Consider the following 21,075-nt stretch of genomic DNA (forward strand, 5'->3'; position numbering starts at 1 on the left):
GTGAGTGATTAAGAACATGAGACAAGAGCTCCTCTAAGATTTTAAGCATTAGTTATTCAGAGAATGCTAGTAGCATTTTTGAAAGTAGAATTAAGTCCACAGAGGGAGCTATTCTGAGGAGATGATGATTAAAATTTTGTGGGACATATCGAATTTGTGTTGGGAATTCAGGACCACCCCCTAAGAAAGAATAAGGACTTGAGATACAGATTTGAGAGTCATTTTTATAATTATGATACGTAAGAAAAATGAAACTGGATAATGTTCCTTAGAGCATTTATTGGCAAAGGCTTTGAGAGACTCTTTGGAGATTATCCTTAAAATGCCATATAGGGTAATGTTGTTATTTGGGAACCTGGCTAACAAAAGAGGGAAACTATAATTTAACTTTAATTCAACCATTCTGCCCAAACTGATCCATATATGGCAAAATAAATTTAACAGCTAGCCTCCCTTTCCACATTTATTAGGCAAATGGCTTAACTTCAATTGGCTTTGTTTCTAAGCTATAATTAGTTCAGTGACTGTGGTATCTGGTCATTTCAGCATAAGCAGTCTGTCAACATTTTGGGTCATTTCAATCTATCATCTGAAAAAGATCAAGCCGGACCTCTTCCCCCCACCCCCATTCTTTTTTTTTTTTCTCTTCTCTTGGCCAACATACTTGCTTTCTGCTTCTCTGCAGATCAAAAATATTGATTTGCCATCCTAATGTGACAGCTGATATCAACCTTAGACTCCCTTTTGTATTAATAGCGTGGGGATATGCTTTTCCAATAAAGTAATAACTCTTTCAATAAAGGAAATCTACTCTCCTATCTACTACATTGATGTCAAGAGCTTTATCATCATAGATAGAAAAATATATATAATCTGTAGAGCAGAGAGACATAAATAAGAATCCACAATAAGCAATAAATTACTCAACTAAAATAATGTCAATGGGTTGGTGAAAAAGGGGAAAAGAAAGTTGGCCGAATTTTAGGGAAGAGAGACAGAGATGCAGAGAAATATTCTTGAAGGACACTTACCAGCAGGTGCACAGTCAGAGAGGACTGTCCCAAGCTTGGAATGTTTCTCCAAGTGTGATTCTTGGGCCACCAATACCAAAATGAACTTAAGGGCCTTGATTAAAAAAAAAGCAGATATCTGAACCCTAACTTTAGGGATGTTTTTTCCCAAGGGATTTCTATCTTCTCTCTTACTATAGAAACACTACTTTAAAGCCCTTTGGAAGAAGCCAGTGAAAAAAGAACCCCAGACAGCTGAGAGCCAGCAGTGGCCTGAAATAAGCAATTAGACCAGTTGCAGGCTTTCTGGCCTTCAGATCATTCTCCACTGAAGAGCAGCTCCGCCCTCTGGGAAGCAGGGACCTCCTTTCAGGTTGCAGTCACCCTCAAAAAAAGGTTAAGTGAGCTTTACCTTCAAAGCCAACTGGCTGATCCTAATAGGGTTTTCCAGCCCCCCACAGCTCATCTGCATGCACTCTGAAGTTTTTTGAGTAAATTGGAATTCTTTAACTGCTTCAGATCACCAGGAGACAGGGACTCACTTAAAATAAATATGCATTCTTTTAGGCAACCAATTGTTGTGAAATCTTTTTAGTCAACGTATGCATTAGGTCGTGTGAGATAAAGAGAAATGGACTTACATTTTGACAGAGGAGGGACAATACAGTGGCCTGGAAGGCAATAGCTAAATGACTTATATGATGCGATGGGAAGAAGGCGGGGATGAGAATGAAATATATCTTCAACTCTGGAATCTTATGATGTGGAAAAGATGTTGATTCTTTTGGACCCTGTTTCCCAACTTGGAAAATGGGGATGCCATCCCCAGCAATAGGGTTGCTGCGAGGATTCAATGTGACTGTATTGTCCTGGCGCTCTCTGGATGCTCAGTGAAAAATGTTTCGTTTTTCTTTCCTGGATTTGAGGAACGTTTTATCCTCAAGGGGAGACAAATGGTTCAGAAAGCAGAGAAGAATAGGATGGAATCACATGTACAGTCTTCACATGTGGCTCAAGGTATGCCCTGCAACAGCGACGTGGGTAAGGGCAGGTGGGAGGGACTGCCGGGCACTTTAAACAGAACTCCCACACATTAGCGTCATGACTGGGTTCTTGTGTGCCACCCAGAAGGAAATACGGGAGAGTCAATTTGGGGACAGAGGTTCTGCCTCAGGCACTTTCAAAGGCCAGTCTCAACAATTCTTATTATTTATTGTTTTACTGCTGCTCCACTTACTTTCTGATTCCTTGACTTTCATGCTCCTCTTCTAGGATATCAGCTAAATGACTTTCTTGTACCCAGATCCACAGAACTCCTTGTCACTTCCCTCAGTTTTATTAACTATTCTGTCCATCTTCCTCCGTCCACATTCCCCTCCACAGGTAGGGGAAGTACACTGATATCAAATGGAACACTCTGCAAATCAAATGGCTTACAATTCGATCAACAAAAGGAATCTTGGCAATGCATGAGGTGGTTCATTTTCCTTAGATTTTAAAAGCCTGAAATATCTTTATCACATGCTTAATGATTTATTTTTAAGTCTGATTTTATGGAAAGAAAGTTTGGTGTCTTTGTAAACTGATTGAGATGCCAGCTTTTCCCTTTGTCCTCAGCCAAATGAGTTGAAAAAAAAAATGTTTTAACCACTGAAAGTCATTAAATCAAATACAAGTTTAAAGAGGGGGTTTAGTTGTTTGTGAGTATAATTCATGAAAATATCCAAAATATATACATGGGTGGCTTCTTGTGTTGTTCTTATATGCAGTTAGGCCATAATTTTAAAATTTGTTTAATAGTCAGCTACTAGACAACTTAGCTATAAGGGGAAAAAACAAAGTTTTACGACAGTTTTGTAGTAGGAAACACTGATCTACTTCTGGAACTTACACAAGTCTTCTCAAGGATATTTTGATTGGAAATATGAAATATGTGTTAACTCATATACATATTTTGGGAGCTTCCTATAGAGAAAAAGGGGCACATACATGGTCCTGACTTGGGAAAGGACATGGCACATGACAAATGATCAGAAAGAAGTTGGACAGAAGAGTAATAACTGGTTTTTGACACTGGAAAAAATAGGCAAGAAGAACCACCATAGGCAAACTTGCAAGTCACATCATCGATATTGTTTTTCCTCTTAAGAGCAAAGAAAGTTACTGAAAGGTTTTAAGCAGGAAATGGACATTATCAGCTATGTATTTTAAAAATACTGCTTAAGCCACTATGATTAGAAAGGCAGGAAGTTTGCATTGCAACTCAGTGGATATGAACCTGACTAGTATCCATGAGGATTTGGGTTCGGTCCCTGGCCTTGCTCAGTGAGTTAAGAATTCTGTGGTGCTATGAACTATTGTGTATGTCACAGACCTGGCTCTGATCCCCCACTGCTATGTCTGTGGCATAGGCTGGCATTGTAGCTCTGATTCATTCCCTAGCCCAGGAACTTCCATATGCTATAGGTGCAGCCCTAAAAAGAAAAAAAAAAGTCAAAAGTAGATAGAGGGAGACCAGGGACGGAGCCTTTGCAGGGTCCATGACCAAGAAGCTGGCATCAAGGGTGGAGGTAAAGATTGTCCTAAGGGCAGTTATAGGAGGGCTGGTAAGAGTCATGCCTTGGATGCAGAAAAACAAGTGATTCTTAGAAGAATTTACATGGGAATGTAACTTGGTGCAACCACTGTGGAGAACAGTATGGAGATTCCTCAGAAAACTAAAAATAGAATTACCATTTGATCCACCAATCCCACTCCTGGGCATCTATCCAGAGAAAACCATGACTTGAAAAGATACTCCAGTGTTCATTACAGCTCTACATACAATAGCCAAGACAAGGAAACAATCTAAATGTCCATCAACAGAGGAGTGGATAAAGAAGACGCGGTACATATACACAATGGAATATCACTCAGCTGTTAAAAGGAAAGAAATAACGGGATGTGTAGCAACATGGATGGGCCTAGAAATTATCATGCTAAGTGAAGTCAGACAGCAAGACAATAATATCACATGCTGTCACTTACATGTAGAATATAAAAAATGGAGACAATGAACTTCTTTGAGAACAGATACTGACTCAGAGACTTTGAAAAACTTACGGTTTCCAAATGAGACAGGTTGGGGGGCGGGAAGATGTGCTGGATATGGGATGGGAATCCTATAAAATTGGGTTGTGATGATCATCGTATGACTATAAATGTAATAAAATTCACTGAGTAATAAAAAGAAGCATTTATAATATAATATGATTTGAATACTGATTACATGGGAGGAGTGTGAGAGAGATTTCAATAATAACACTCAAATTTTGCCTTCTAGCTTCTCATTTTATGGATGGTAGATGAGGTTTTGATTCTGGTATACACACCTGAGGATATACAGAAAAATGCTGATAGGTAGGTAGGTTTTACATTTGGGGTAGGATTACTCCAGAATACTAATAGAAAGGAACATAGTATAAGCCTGTTTAGGCAGACTTTGGGCGCGCTAGGATCAGGAATCTTCCCTACCCGTCATGGGGAGCTGGCATTCCTTTCAACAAGTCCCCAAAGATGTAAGGATGATGGTATTATCAAATCTCACGTTGCTGCCCACAGTGGTTCTTATCAAACACATATGCATATGACCAGCTGTGTCTTCTACCCATTCACCTCAACCGCAATCAAAGTCAAACCAACAGTTTCGTCCATTAACAATATAAGGCAGTCTAAGTAAACATTAGCATGGGGATTTTAAGACACATATTGATGTACAAATCCTTGTTTGGATATTAGGCCCTTGGAAATTTTATATGCTTCTTTGTATGGTACTTTCCTTTAAGGATTAAAAGATATTATAATAAAACTTATTTCACAGAGTTGTGAGAAGTAAATGAGTTAATACCTGCAAAGTGCTTAGGAAAACATCTTACATTAGAACTACTGGTTTCTACTTATCTATTCAGTGGTTTGGTGATTGAATTAAGAGGCCTGTACATGTCACTAGATCTTGGAAAACTCGGAATCAAAGATTTTCTTAGAATATATTTCAGCTAAACTGGCAGGGCAGGAGGCGGATACAATTTCAGCGTGAAAACCATGATTTCCATTTTTGGCATGTTTATTTTTAGCTGACTATGAGTTATTGAAGGGAATATTTTGAGACAGCTGTGAGATATATTATCTGGCTTTTGGAAGAAGTCTGGGATAGAGATAGAAATTAATGCTTATCTGCGTATAGAGGGGAATGGAAACTATTGATGCAGAAGAAATCACTATGGAAAGAGTATGTAAAATGTTGCACTGAATTTCTTAGGAAATAACCTTTGTGATGGTAATTAGCATGTAGACAGTTTATTAGATAGTGTTCTTAGGACCAAAAAATAGGAAAAATTAAGAGTTAAGATTGGGGAGAGGGAGACGTTGCACTATAATGGAATATAAAAAACCTCCTTAATAGTACAGACAAGCTGAAATGAGAAGAGAATTTCAGATTTGTCCAAGGGTAAGGGCAAGTTTCAGGCCTTTATAACCCTAGAAATTGAATGGGGGCTCTTCCCACAGACATGGACTGTCTGCCAGCTCTTCCCAGAGAATGGGCCCTACCCTGTTGGACTTGAGCAGCAAGTGAGAGCATCTACCGCAAGTGAAAGAAATAATGAGAAGCAAATGACAGCATTTACCACAAGTGAAAAAAAAGGTTAAGACCAACCATTGAAGACCCCCAACTTTTAAAGTTCCAGGATGTGAGAATAAACCAGGAAAACAGAATTAGAAGGGGAGGGGAGGCCAGATAATTAGACAGATAAATGATACTTTGGGTAGGAGACGCAATGAAGAATGGAATCTTATTCAGTGTCAAATGTTGCTGGGTTTGGAATTTAAAAATCCATTGTAAAGAATAAACTAAACCCAAAGTAAGAAGATAGGAGAAACTATTAAAAGTTAGAGTGGAGATAAAATAAAGAAAATGCAGAAGAGAAAATATATCCTACCAAATTTATGTATTTGAAGAAATAATCAATGGAATTGACAAACTTTAAGCAATACTGACTAATAAAAAACAGAGAAGACTGAAATAAGTTAAATCAAGATGGAAAAGGAGCCATTATTACTGATGTTACAGAAATAAAAAGACATGAAAGCATATGTGAACAACTGAGAAATTAACTAATGTAGATGAAATAAGCAAATTTCTAGAAAGACAAAAAATACCATAAATGACTCAAGAATCATAAAATGTCTAAGTGGGCCAGTAATAAATTAAAATGCTGAATTAGTAATTTAAAATTTTTCCTTCAGAGAAGAGTTCAGGACCTGATAGTTAACCAGTGAATTCTACCAAATGTTTAAAGAGGAAATAATATCAATCCTCCCCAAACTCCTTTAAAGCATGGAAGAGAAGGGAAGGCATCCTCACTCACTCTATGAGGCCATAATCTGACACTAAAGCCAGAAAAAAATACATTATGACAAAAGAAAATTATAGGCAAACATTCCTTATTAATATAGGATACAAGTGCCCTCAACAAAATACTAACAAACCAAAATCCATTAGCATATAAGGATATTTTTATACCGTGATCAAGTGGGATTTATCTGAGGAGCACAAAGTTGATTTAACAACCTAAAATCTATGAATGTTACAATATTAATATAAAAAATGACAGAAACTTCATGATTATTTCAATATACGCAAAAAGAGCACTTGAAAAAGTCCATGATAAAAACAACTTAACTAATTGAGAATAAAAGGGGTCTTTTTACCCTAAACTTTCTTAACCTGATGAAGAAGATTTATGAAAATTAATTTCTCTGGAGTATGTTGGTGTGTTGGGGAGGGGAATAACTTGTGTATTAAATTAAGAATATGCAGATTATAACCTGTAGAATCAGGAGGCATAAGACACCCACCCACACAGGGTTGGCAGAGAGCTACCTCAGCATCTGAGCTTCCACTTTGAGGACGTGAAAACCCCTGGATCGTCTTGATTGAAGGTGCATTTTCAAGACACTCACACAAAGGAAGTGAAGTCACCAGATGTGTTACTTATAGATTCAAGAAATGGGAGCGGCAGGGTGGATCCAGTGATCTAGTGGAAGGGCAGTCTTCCATCCCAGGTCACAAGCAAGCAGGAAAGAGAGAGCTAGGGTAACAAGCATCTATTACTTATAAGGTGGTTGGGTGGAGGTCACTAACTTTTTGTGGATTCAACTCTTAAGAGGTTATTTTAAAATGTGCTTCAGGAATAACAAAGCAAGAACTTATGGTGGGAATCCCAATCCCTTACTGAAATGTTCAAACTCTGGGTGAGGCAGGGTTGTCCTACTATAAAATGCCTGGGCAGCAACTTAAAACAGTTATTTTCTCATCACATTTATTGAACATTCAAATGGAGATGTTACCTAGGCAGTTAGATTGCTAGTTTGAAGATCAGGAGAAATATGAGAAAAGAAAGTTTACATTTTACAGTCATTAGCACCTAAATTGATATTTAAAGTCAGGAGACTAGATATAATGGAAGTCGAACATTACAGAATCTATGGAAATGATTTACTTGGTAGATACCTTATTGGATATATTGTGGTTCCAGAGATGGGCAAAGTTGGAAGCATTAGTAGTCTCTGATTATAATAAAGCTAAGAAAAACACTGAATTGTGTAGGAGGGCACATTTGAAGGATGATTGATGACTTTGATTTTCGCTAGTTGAATTTTACGAGATATAAAATAAGTCTTGTAGCAATGTATTAGTAGGCAGGTGGAGTAGAGCGAGCTGAATTTGGGAGAGCGAAAAAGGGAAGATACAAAGATGTTGGTTCGCTCAACTAAGAAACAATATCTGAGTTTAGGAGATGGGCTATAAAGACAAGGTATCAGTGAGTGAGACTATGGAGGCGTTTTCAGAATCAAAACTGACTGTGGCTGAATAACAGCATTCCAAAGTTATTCATTTTCTAATCTCTGAAATTAGAAAGGGATTAGAAGGGAACAGTGAGTGTTCCCTTATATGGCCAATGTGACTTTGCAGACATAGCTAGGTTCAACATCTCAAGATGAAGAAATCATCCTGGATTACATGCTGGATCACATGTATCCTCAAAAGAAAAGGAAGTAGTCTGAACATACAGATTCCTTGAATAGTAATTTTTATATTTAGATCTCTATTAAATATTCTTATTTCTATAGAAATGTATATGGTATAAATGTGATGAATCATATCAATCAGTTATCAATAGCTCCACGAATGTTTATGGGAATAAATTAAATTTTAATATACATGAGAATCATAGAGTTGAACCTGAAATGAGCAGCCATATAGGGCAAGAAAACCAGTAAAATGATAAAACTATAAAGACAAGCTTGTAAAACAGTGATGATCATAGGAAAGCAGTTATGTTTTTGTCTCCAAAAGATATGTAACTGGAGTTCCCGTCGTGGGGCAGCGGTTAACGAATCTGACTAGGAACCATGAGGTTGCAGGTTCGATCCCTGGCCTTGCTCAGTGGGTTAAGGATCCAGCATTGCTGTGAGCTGTGGTGTAGGTCACAGATGCGGCTCAGATCCCAAGTTGCTGTGGCTCTGGCGTAGGCTGGCGGCTACAGCTCCAATTGGGCCCCTAGCCTGGGAACCTCCATATGCTGTGGGAGCGGCCCAAGAAATGGCAAAAAAAAAAAAAAAAGACATGTAACTGAAATGTATTTACTAATGACAAATTAAATCAACATTAGCAAATTATTATATTTACTGCTTGCCTAATACACACTTAACACCCAATGCCTGGAGCTACAACAATGAACAAGATCGTTACTACCATAAAAAAAAAAAAATTCACACACTAGGAGCAGTGTCCCTCCAAACACGATGATGGGCCAGAGAAATCAGAATCATCAGCCGTCCACTTCAGCCCTCTTACTTAAGAATCTTTGGGGCAGATCCCAGAATCTACTTTTTCCCCCTAAAAATAGACTTTTTCTTTTAACAACTGATTCAAATCCACAGAAAAATTAGGAACTTAGTAGAGAAAGTCCCCAAATACATTTTACATATTTCCCGCTACTATTAACATCTTACAGTATTCGTATGTTATGTTACAGATGATGAACTCATGTTGATGCATTATAATTAAGTCCATACTTTATTCGGATTTTTCTAGTTTTTCACTCATGTCATTTATCTGTCCTAGGATACTGCATTACAGTTAGTACTCACATCCCCTTAAACTTCTCTTGTCACTGAAGATTTCTTAAAATCTATTTTTGATTTCCTTCACAATGTTGAGGAGTACTGGTAAAGTATTATGTACAATGTACTGACATTGGCACATTTGGATTTATCTAATGATTTCCCATAAACTGATTAAGGTTAGGGATTTAGGGGAAGAACTGGAAGAGATAAATTTTCATTTACGTCACTGATCAAGGGTACGTACTACCACGATGATTTATGACTGTTGACCTTGACCACTTGGCTAAAGTATTACTTACCAGGTTTATTCACTGTAAAGTTACATTTCCCACTTTCTATACTATCCTCTTTGGAAGGACGTGTCTATGCTCCCACCACACTTAAGCCCATAACTCCCTTTAGGGCAGACATATATTTTTAATTCCCATAAGAATCTACCTCAATTATTTGAAATTCCTATACATGGAAGATATGTCTATTCTCTCCCATTTTAATACTTGATTCAATCATTTGTTTATATCAGTATGTATTCATGGATATTTATTTTATACTTTGGGCTATAATCTAGTACTACTTGATTATGTTTGATCAAATTATTCCAGCTCTGGCCATCGGGAGCGCTCACGGTTGTCATCAATGCTCCTTTGGTATTCTCTATTAAGATGGGCTTTTGTTTGGGTTTTAGCACATCCTTACTTTCTGGCACCGTGAAATGCTCTGGGTTCACTTTCCTGCCCCAGGTGTAAAATCAACCACTTCTCTGAGGTGCCATGTTTTCTTTTATTGCAAAATGACATTAGACACCACGATATCTGTGCTAGGTGTGCTCATTTCTTCTGGGATATTATTTCTTATAGGTACTCTCAACTGACAGGGCAAGAAAAAATATATATGTTTACACAAACATGTGTATATATACATATAAGTACATATCTGTAAGAATTGTCATATGTAACCATCTGGGTTTAAGTTATTAAGCTAACTATATTAAGCTAAACAATTCTTTCTGATGTCTCTGACTCAATTTCCACATCACATTCTAGTCTTTTCTCCTTGCTTACCTGTAAATTCCCACTCCAACAGAGGGAAACCTGGCTGCTGACATCCACCATCCATTTCTTAATTGTTCACTTCTAGCATTCATTTACAGCAGTATCAGAATTGTTAACCTGGACTCCCACCTCCTACATTTTCTTGCAAGCTTCTCAAGAGCTTATACACATCAAAGTGATGATGGGTTAACCACATTGAAAAAAACAATTTCTGAATCTAATTACAAAGACTTTTTTTCTTCCTTTATAAGTAGAAAAGAAAATATGTCTTCTTAAAAGATCATAATTTTGCATTTTTGTATTTTAAATATTTAATAGTATTAAAATTAAATGTAGTTTATATTAACTTTAATTTTGAGACTAATCAGTAATAAAAATAGCCATAGCTACAATCACAATCATAATTTTTTTTTTTTGCTTACTGCATTTCATCTCTGTTTGTTAATAACAAGTAATAGATTTCTCACTTTGAATGTAATTAGGTGGTACTGTCTGCCTCTGCAGACTCTACTTATTAATAGAAGTAAATGTAATTCATTAGGAAATGTAAAAATATGAGCAGTGCACTGCCTAACAGAAGAAATGCTTGAGCCAAGCTTTAGGATTTAGCAATTAGTGACTTATATAAACTAGCTTACTGGGGAAAAAGGCAAAGATGGTTTAGATTAGGGATATCACATAGGAACGCAAGGGATGAAGTCAGGCAGGGCACAGCAACATGCTGAAATGAGGGACTGCCGTGCCATCTCGACTTTTGTTTTCACATCTCTGACCTTCTCTATGTAACTTCTTTTTTATTACTCAATGAATTTATTACATTTATAGTTGTACAATGATCATCACAATCCAATTTTATAGGATTTCCATCCCATATCCCCAGCGCATCCCCCCACACCCTAAACTGTCTCCTTTGGAAACCATAAGTTTTTCAAAGTCTGTGAGTCAGTATCTATTCTGCAAAGAAATTCACTGTGTCCTTTTTTCAGATTCCACATGTCAGTGATAGCTTTTGATGGTGGTGTCTCATTGTCTGACTGACTTCACTTAGCATGATAATTTCTAGGTCCATCTATGTTGCTAAAAATGCCGTTATTTCATTCCTTTCAATGGCAGAGTAATATTCCATTGTGTATATGTACCACATCTTCTTCAGCCACTTCTCTGTCGAAAATATTTGCAAATGAATCGACTGACAAGGGATTAATCTCCAAAATTTATAAACATCTCCTACTGCTCAATACCAAAAAAATCAAACAACCCCATCAAAAAATGGGCAGAAGATCTAAACAGACAATTCTACAAAGAAGACATACGGATGGACAAAAAACACATGAAAAGATGTTCAACATCACTCATGATTAGAGAAATGCAAATCAAAACCACTATGAGGTACCACCTTACACCAGCCAGAATGGCCATCATCAAAAAGTCTACAAACAATAAGTGCTGGACAGGGTGTGGAGAAAAAGGAACCCTCTTACATTGTTGGTGGGATTGTAAATTGGTGCAACCACTGTGGAAAACAGGATGGAGATTCCTCAGAAAACTAAAAATAGAACTACCATTTGATCCAACAATCCTACTCCTGGGCATCTATCCAGAGAAAACCATGACTCAAAAAGATACAGGTACTCCAATGTTCATTGCAGCACTCTATACAATAGCCAAGACATGGAAACAACCTGAATGTCTACGTACCTTCTTTATTTCTCTCTTTTGACCTCTCTGGCTGATATGTCTTATAAAAGAGAGTTATTCTATGCTCCCTGTACTTGAACTTTATTTACTCCATTAGTTACCCCAGTCTTTTCTATGTACATATTTTCAGTCAGAGACTCTAAGTGGCCTCTAATTTTATCAACTAAGGCTATAAGCAAAAGGGATGCACTGATCTAAATGGTTGCCAAGGTTGGTCATTGTGGAGAAACCAGGAGGAAGAAATTGTCGTTGTGACTGGGCTGTATTTCCCAAAGAGTCTGCTACAAAACTTGCCTTGATCGTGGAGTTTGTTCACCAGTAAAGTAGCATGTCTGCCTAAGTCAAAGCGATTGTAGGTACACTGCCCTAGCCATGTCTCTGATATATTACTTTTTCCAATATCTTTTTGTTTAATTTCCGTAATATCATATTCATTCATTCTTGAGTGGTCTTACCCAGGGCCACCTTGGCCACAGTCACTGAATCACTATTCCCAAACATCTATCTGGCTGTAAGAACTGTACCTCTCAGAGTTCTCACTGACTAAAACATCACCCAGGGTGATTGCTTATTATGTGCTTTATCCCAAAGGATAAACATCCCCGCCTTTCCAGGCTTCTCAAGGCTCAGATGTTCTACTCCTGCAACGGTTTATTCATCAGGAAATCGCCATCATTCTAACACCTTGGAGATGCAGACAGCCCAGCTAACCTCAGTGAATATCTAAAAAGAATAAAATAAAGGTCAACACAAACACAGCACAATACCTATGTAAATATACTTTTAGAATCCCTTTTCTCACTTGAGGCCATGTTATGTAATTGAATTCCTCAAGTGAGAGAAGAATTAGCCTGAGCAGTTTGCAAGTTAAAGTGCACACTTTAGGAGTTAATGAAATGTGAGGAACACATACCTTTCTAAAAATGACTAAAAAAAAAAAATGTTATTTTGGCCCATCTTTTGATAATGGAAACTTATCTTCCTGTCTCTCACTTAGCTAAAAAAAATACCCAAATGCTGTAGAGGTTTTATAATGTGTTCTTATATGCCTAAAAAAAAAAAAAAAAACAACTCCTTACTTTTTACATCTTTTCTTTTTTTAATTTCTAGAGTTTACTTGGTGCCAACGCAGGTAATATGGCATTCTTACTAGCAGACAACAGAGCCGTACTATTAAACCATATCTGTTTTCTTGGTATCAGACCCACAGTGATACATTCATAAAGAGCGTGTTGGTTTTAAAAGGTTTTGTCAGTGAGACTTCCCAAGTTGCTAACATTCCTTCAGAGCCCTTGGATACCATCAAGATTCATCCATTTAACTCAAGTTAATTTGTTAATTTTAGAGTTCATTCATTCTTAAGGACAGGGCTCCCTAAATGACGTTCTCTTGAAATTGATATTAGACTATACATAAACATATCGTCATCAAAACTGGAACAACTGAAAACTAACCAGGAACTTCCAACAGAGACAGAGAGAGAGAGAGAGAGAGAGAAATGAGGAGGACTAGACAATTTCCTTTCAGAAATACCAGGAGTTAAAAATCTATAGCCACACACGGAATGTATTACTTACATCCATTTTTAAGCCTGAGTATAGTACATAACAGAGATGGATAATTTTGTTGGTAGACAAATACAGAGAGGCCTTAAGGCAGCAAGGATATGCTAAATATTAAGTCCTAGGGGAACACCGTAATATTTACACATGGCCACAGCCTTAAGAATGTTACAGTGATACCAAAAGCAATGTAAATTTTTTAAAATTAATACTAGTTAAATTGAGCATGTTTTACAAAATATTTTTAATGTGAGTCAAAATAGTATATATTCATTGGTATTGGCAACCAGGACAAGAGAAAACTTTAAAAGAAGCATTCTACCCAAAGGACATGAAGATGAAAATGTATTTCTAATCTGTTTATAGGGTTCCTGAGCATTAAAGAAAGGAAAGGTGGTGAAAAGTAGGGAAATCTCTATTTTAGGCCTATATGAATACATTACGTAACTACTGCAGCAATGAAATTTTTACATTTGCATATAGTGTCACTTGCCAGAAGCAGATATTTTATGCATAACCACAGATGGAAGCTGTTAGCTGGGATCTTGTCTTTAGTTTATCATTGTCATTAGATATTAATTGGAATGGACTGGTACCTACCTCCAGGCTTTCATAAGAAAAAGAAAAGGGCAAAGTTGATCAGCTTGCAGATCATGGTCTAACTGGGCTTGAGGAGAATATCACAAATTATGGGAAAGAGCTGGCATATATTCTTTAAATTTAAATTGGTTATACTTGGTTTATTGCAGAGTGTTTAAAAACAAAATATGATACTCCTAGAAGCCAATGTCAGGAATATGGAAGAGACTAGAATTCACTGCGTTCTCCTACCAGTTTCAGGATAATCCTCATGAAAACCTACCCACCAAAATGGCGCCAAGAAAGAAAACGGACCCTAACATTTCAAAAATAAGCTCCCGCCCTCTCAGTTTCACCCACCTCAGAAATGTTTGTATTAATGCGACTCACAAATATTTTTATTAAGTTATTGTTCACTTTATAGCATATATTATGTATATTCATTTTTAGTTACATAATGGAGGGAACAATGCTTTTTTAAAAAAGACTGCTCTATGCCTCAGCGTTTATCTTCAGAGTGTTTAGTGTCTTCTATTTATTACCTGACATTTAAACAACTTGAGTGTAACAGAAAGGAGATTTAAGGACAAAAATTAAAAGGAAAGAAAATTATGACACAACAAGTAGAGAAGGAGGATACGTTGCTATTTTTTGGCTTCTTGTTTTCCCCAGCTACTTGAAGAAATTTGCTTCAGAAAGTCTAGATTCTGACCCCAGCTCCGTCACTTTCCTTCACCACAGTGCTTGCTCGGTTTCTACACTCTGCACCGTTAAGATGCTACATTCTATACTTCATGAGTTTCTTAGGCAGATCAAATGAGACCATACACTCTGAAGTGCCATTCAGACTGTACATGAAAAATAATTTTTTGAGCCTTATGCATAGGTCAGGGAAGAAATAGGAAAGACATATTCAGAACAAAGAGAACTGTTCTAGGTTACTTGGTGGGGGAAGGAGAAATGGCATAAAAAAGAGAACTTGCACACACCGTTTGTCATCAAAGTGCCATTTTCCCAACTGGTTTCTTCTTTCTTCCTCTGGCAGGAGTTGGCACTAGCAGTCCAAACTTTGTTGATTCATTTGCTGGGGGGTAGGTGTGGATAAATGCAGTTCTTAAAGAGAGAAGGAACAGAAGTCTGATAGACATATTTGGGAAGTGTCTCTGGTCAAGTTTGTCTTCCAGGAGAAGGCCATGGAAAGTTCTGACAGTCCTATGCACCTTTCAAATATCTGTTCTTTGCATGAATCCTTTTGCAATGAATTTGGCAATGAATGAAGCAAAGCAATGAATTCCTTTTTCCACAATAATAATAATTATCACCCAATTGTTTCCCAAGTTTTAGTTTTTGAACACTGACTTTATCAAAGGAATCCGAAAGTAGCAAGTGTATTGGTATTAACTAGTCAGTAAGGGAGAGAGAAACTAAAGGAGACTAAGTGTAGCCTCTCCTTGAAGAATCTGCCATCTTTTTTTAGAAAAAAAGACAAACATACAAACAACAAACAAAATGAAAGTCACTCGAAGCTATATACATTATTTTCCAAGCACCAAATGAGATGACAAACGGGTCTGGAATGTTGGAGCAAATCAGCAAAGAAACAGGAAGATAAAGCCAAGAGCTCTGTGACCCACACAATTTCTACAACAGGAAAGGAACTTAGAAATCATCTACATAAACCTTGTTTTATACAAAGCGACTTCAAGCTCATAACATGGCTTAAGTTAGAAGTGATCCAGAGCTAGAATTGCCATTGTCAACAACTTGGGCGCCCAAACAAAACTGACCTTGGTAATGAAGGATGGGCAGGATTTAGATGACAAGAGCAATGACTATTTTAGGCCAGCAATGGGGTAAACCCTCAATGGAAGAGTTTTAGGAACGGACCGTATTGTACGACATCAGTGGGTCTATTATGCAAGTAGATTTACCAATTTAAAATTTCACAGCTGTCATAAATATTTGCTGGAATACTCCTTGAAAATAATTTGACCTTGCAAAGAAACCTATTTCACGCTTTTATCCTTTACAAGCGTATGCGGAGACGACAGAAACTCCAGCAGCCTTACAGTCAGTATTTTTAACTGAGAAAGAATGACTGTGAACTACATGTTTGGAGATTGAATGTCCAGCCCTCAATCTACCACAGATCAGCTGTTCCACCTTAGTGTCATGTGAAAAGGAGAGGTAGGTAAGCTCAGATTTCCTTGCCGAGTCATCATCAGACTTGATGAATGAAAATTTGTCTGGACGATGGGGAAATATCATTTGTGAAGTAATATTTTAAGAAAGAACAATGGAATAGAAATCCTAAGTGCTTTCTTTATATTCTTCATACTAGATTTTTTCTTTAATTTATAACTGTTTAAAATTCTTAGTATAATTTTGATCCTGCTTTTGCTGATTTTCTATTTATTCAGGAAATATTTATTTAGCATATACTATAGCCCAAACATTGTACTCGGTACTGAAAATTTAGAGCTGAAAGGCCACCACTTCCCTAAATAAAGAGATAATTTAGACATAAAAAATAAGGCATCTTTTAGGATCTGTTCTACCCAGGATATCTTAGATGTTATTTAATTCTCATAAAATCTATAAATTATCCCATTATAGGAGAAGAACCGAAACAGCACCTAGCATAGAGTCAAACTTACACAAAATTAGATAGAAAACAATATACATTTTAGGTCATACAAACAGAAAAATAACTTTACATTTTTTAAAGTCTTTAAAATGTCACCTTAATTTTCTCATCTTATGTTGAATTTGAGCTAATGAAATTTACAAATGCAATCTAAACTTTTCAAAAACTCACTGAATGGTTCACATACTGAACATTTACATTTAAATCAATTATCTGAAACTGAATAAGTGCATTTCACTTAGTCTTTCAATTGCTTTGGAGAGACTTCTGCTTAGGGAAGTGAGTAAGCTTTTATAGTGCAGTGAATAATGCAAACTATTCACCTATGAATTTTTTAAAAAAATACGAAGAAAAATAGAAAAGTGACTACAAGTTTAATTGGCACACAAGCGGTTTAGCCTTTGGTCCTCTGTTTTGACTGACAAACTCTTAGTCATCCTTAAAGACCCATCTCAAATGCCCTCTTATTCAACTGTCAACACATTTTATTATGAGTCACTGCTGTGTTAGACGCTGAGAAAAGTAAGATGAAAAAATAAGTTCCTTGACCTCAAGATGCTACTGTCCCATTAAAAAGATAGATACCAAGGAGACAATTAAAAAGTAATGCAAACTTGGCCTGAGGTTTATGAATCCATCAGGGGAGGAAAAGCCACTTTTAATATAAGGAAATAGAAGCTTAAAAAATTATTGGGAGGTGTGATCGATATTCTCCTTCAGAGAATTTCTGCAGATATGGGTGGGCAAACAGCTTCCAGTTGTCAGCTGTGTTTCAGTTTCAAGTCCCACCTCCACTCTCACCAAGGTTATGTCGTTCTTGGAACAGCCACCTCTGGTAACTGACTGAGCCAAGAGTGGTACAAAGCTGCACTATTTCAACCCAAAATAGGACAACTTGAACACTCAGCAGTCCCTCCAGGTCTCCCCACCAGATTGGCTAAAACTGCTTCAGGTCTGCATCGCAATTTAACTCCTTGTATTTTTTCCTATATGCCTTCTTCCCTCTTCCTTGCACAGTGGATCTGTGATAAACATCTCACATCCTGAAAATGGTCTTGGTATCTGAGTCTGGAAAATCTCTACCTGGAGAGAAGGATTAGGGGATGTGAAGTCAGAAATTAAGCCACAGAGGATGTCAGTGGGCAACATGACATCCTAAGCAAGCTTTTCTGGCTTCATCTCTTCACTGACACTGTTTTGACAAAAGTTATTAATGACTTCCTTGCAGCTGAAACCGATGAGCTTCTTTCAGTCCTGCATTTAACCTGCTGACCATCCCTTTTCTCAAGACTGTTTCTTCCCCTGCCAGGGGTAGTGGTTGGATGCATGGATTATAAACTCAGACTCGAATCCCAGGTCTGCCACAGATTAACTGTGCGACCCCGGCATTTTATTCAGCCTCTATGGCTTGGTTTCAAGTCTGTAAAATGGTGATAACCATTGTATCTGGTTCACAAGGCTGCTGTGAAGACTAAATGTTTATAACGGTGTCTGTCTCATAAAAAAAACTATATATGTGCCTTCTATTTATATCCTGTTATACCATTTTATCTGTTTCTCCTTCTTCCTCTCTGACAGCTCCTTCTAAACGCTTTCTCTTCCCTTGTGCCCCAGTCACCACCTTAAATCTTGATGCTGTCTTTCTTTGGCTTTCTTATTTTTTCTCTAAAATACCTGGCAAATGTTTAGTTTACATCCAGCCTTCTCCTAAGTAGAAGATCCATATTTTCAACTATCTGCTGAAAAATTACATCCTCATGGGCATAAACACTGAAACTCAATATATGGAAATATGGATTAATTTCTCCTCCCCCGGCCTTCAAAAAAAAATACATAAAAGAACACAAAACAAAACATTGTGAATGGCACCACTGAAGATATGTATACCAGTTGCCCACGTCAAAAGTATGGAAATGATTTCTGACATTTTTCTCACCCATATTCGTCTTTTCCTTGGACATAGAGACATATGGATACCCATATCATCCCTTGGTCTCCGGCTCCTCTCCACATCCATTATTATTACCATTTCCTTAATTGAAGTGTTTTTGTTTGTTTGTTTTTGTATGACCCATATTATCAGCTCCTAACTGGTCATCCTAAATTTGATCAGTCACTTTCTCCAATCCATTCCCCATGGTGCAGTCTATAAGTTTTTTCTCTGAAATGAGAAGCTCTTCTTCTCACACTCTTACTTAAAGCTCTTCATCCGCTCACCTATATCCTGGAGGATGAACACTTACATCTTTCAGGTGGCACGCAATGCCCTCCATAGTCTATCCCATATGGACGTCTTCGTCATTTTAGTTACGTTTCCAACTTTAGCTAAGCTCCAGTCAAGTAAAGAACGTAAGAGTCCTAAATGCCACTCAATCCTTTATCCATGTTGTTCTATTCACCTGAAAGACCACCTCTGCCACCAACCTCCCCACCTCAGTTTAGTTCACTATTTATTGGGACAACCACAAAATCTGAGTGGTACTTATTTACTTGTCTGGGAATCAGCGAGGAGTTAACTTATTTAGGCTGGGCTTTTCTTCCTGTGTCTCTCATCCTCCTCCTGGGGCTTGTGGGCTATCCTGCAGGCAAGTTCTTTACATGGTGATGGCAGAGGTACAAGAGGGAAGGTGGAAACACTCAAAACCCCTTACGGTGCAGTCTCAGACCAGACTGCTATAAATTCTGCCTAGTGATTGGCCAAAGCAAATTCCATGTAGGTGTCCAGAGTCAGGGAGAGGAATACACCCTGCTTCTTTGGTGGGAGGAAGGACAAAGCCTTATGTCAAAAGGTGTGGGTATAGGGAGGAGTGTTGGGGCCAGCAATGCAGTCTATAGCCCATCACTCTGTGCCTTGCCTACTGGTTCTACTGGTTCTATAGCTTTCCCTTCAGCCGTTACCTCTTCCAGAAAGCCTCACCTGACTCTAACGTGGCTTTTGATGCTCCCCTAGTTGCCTGTGCGTGCCCACATCTGCCATTATGGACAACACTATAATTGTAATTTCCACTATCTATCTTTTTTCTTCCCACTATACTGAAGATTCCTTGAGAATAACAATTGCTTTTTGATTCTATTTCCATTCACTTTTCTTCAATAAATACCTGCATATGTAAATGACTGAAGGAGTGAATGAATGAAAAGGAGATAGCAGCCTGAAGCAGAGCAGTGTCAGTGAGGATAGAGAGGAGGTAATTAACATAATCCATGTTTAGGAAATAGAAGTGTCAGGCATTAGTGACACCTTATCGGGATAGCAAAAATAAGCAAGGCATGTAGGCTATTTCCCATGTTTATGGTTAGAGCAATTTGGAAAATAATGAGCCATTCACTTGGATTAAAAAAATAGGAGGAAAACAAATATTGGAAAGGAAAAAAATAATAATTTAAATATAATACATACCCTTTTATTGCAAAATATATGGACCTTACAATTAAGCGGGGAGGTACTCTGAATGTACATCTGGAGCAAAGTTTACCACATAGTATGGTACTATACATGGGAACACAACATTCCAGAAGAAACTCACAGACTGAGAAAGAGGAAAGACAACTCAGCTTAGAATTTAAAGACTTCGAAACTAGTACTCTGAGTTGTCAGAGAATGCTGGGCAACTCTGAACATCATTGCAAGCTCAGTTTCCAAATCTGTAAAATGAAGACAAAACTGATATCTCTGATCTGTCACTGGTTTAAAATAAGAAAATGAATTGGAAAACACATAGTCTAGCAAACAACAAATGGCACATAAACATTTAATAACACTCTATCACAGTTTCTCAATTTCAGTTGACATTTTGAGCCAGATGATTCTTTGTTGGAAACAGGGAGGGTTGTCCTGTGCACTTTAGCATGTTTGATAGCATCTCTGGGCCTTATCCCCACTAGATACAAGCAGCATCCCTGAATGCCAAAATGAAAATGCCCCTTGGGAGAAGGGGTATGCCAAATCACCCCCAACTTAGAACCATCACTGTATCTGAAACTATACATGGGAGGTGGATAAGAGTGGTAGTCCATTTTAGGTGGCAAGAAGACATCAAGATATAGACAGGAACGTGTTTTATGGATAGCTCAGAGAGGTAAAGAAAGAGACCTATATTTCCAAAGCAGAAAGTAGGTACTCCTATTACCTCTCTTTCCTAAACATGAATTAGGAACTATCATCCATAATTTCTAGGTCTCCAGATCACTCGACAAAGCAAGAACATTAACTTCTGGACTTCTATGAGACTTTTTTTCCCCCGGAATCAGGAAAAATTTGGTCCTCCAACTGTTCAAGCCCAAACTCTTCCACTGTCATCATCCAAGAAATTAATCTCTTACATGTTCCCTGCTCTGTGTAAGGTAAGTTTGTACAG

The sequence above is a fragment of the Phacochoerus africanus genome, chromosome 7, assembly GCF_016906955.1.
Source record: "Phacochoerus africanus isolate WHEZ1 chromosome 7, ROS_Pafr_v1, whole genome shotgun sequence".
NCBI lineage: Eukaryota > Metazoa > Chordata > Mammalia > Artiodactyla > Suidae > Phacochoerus > Phacochoerus africanus.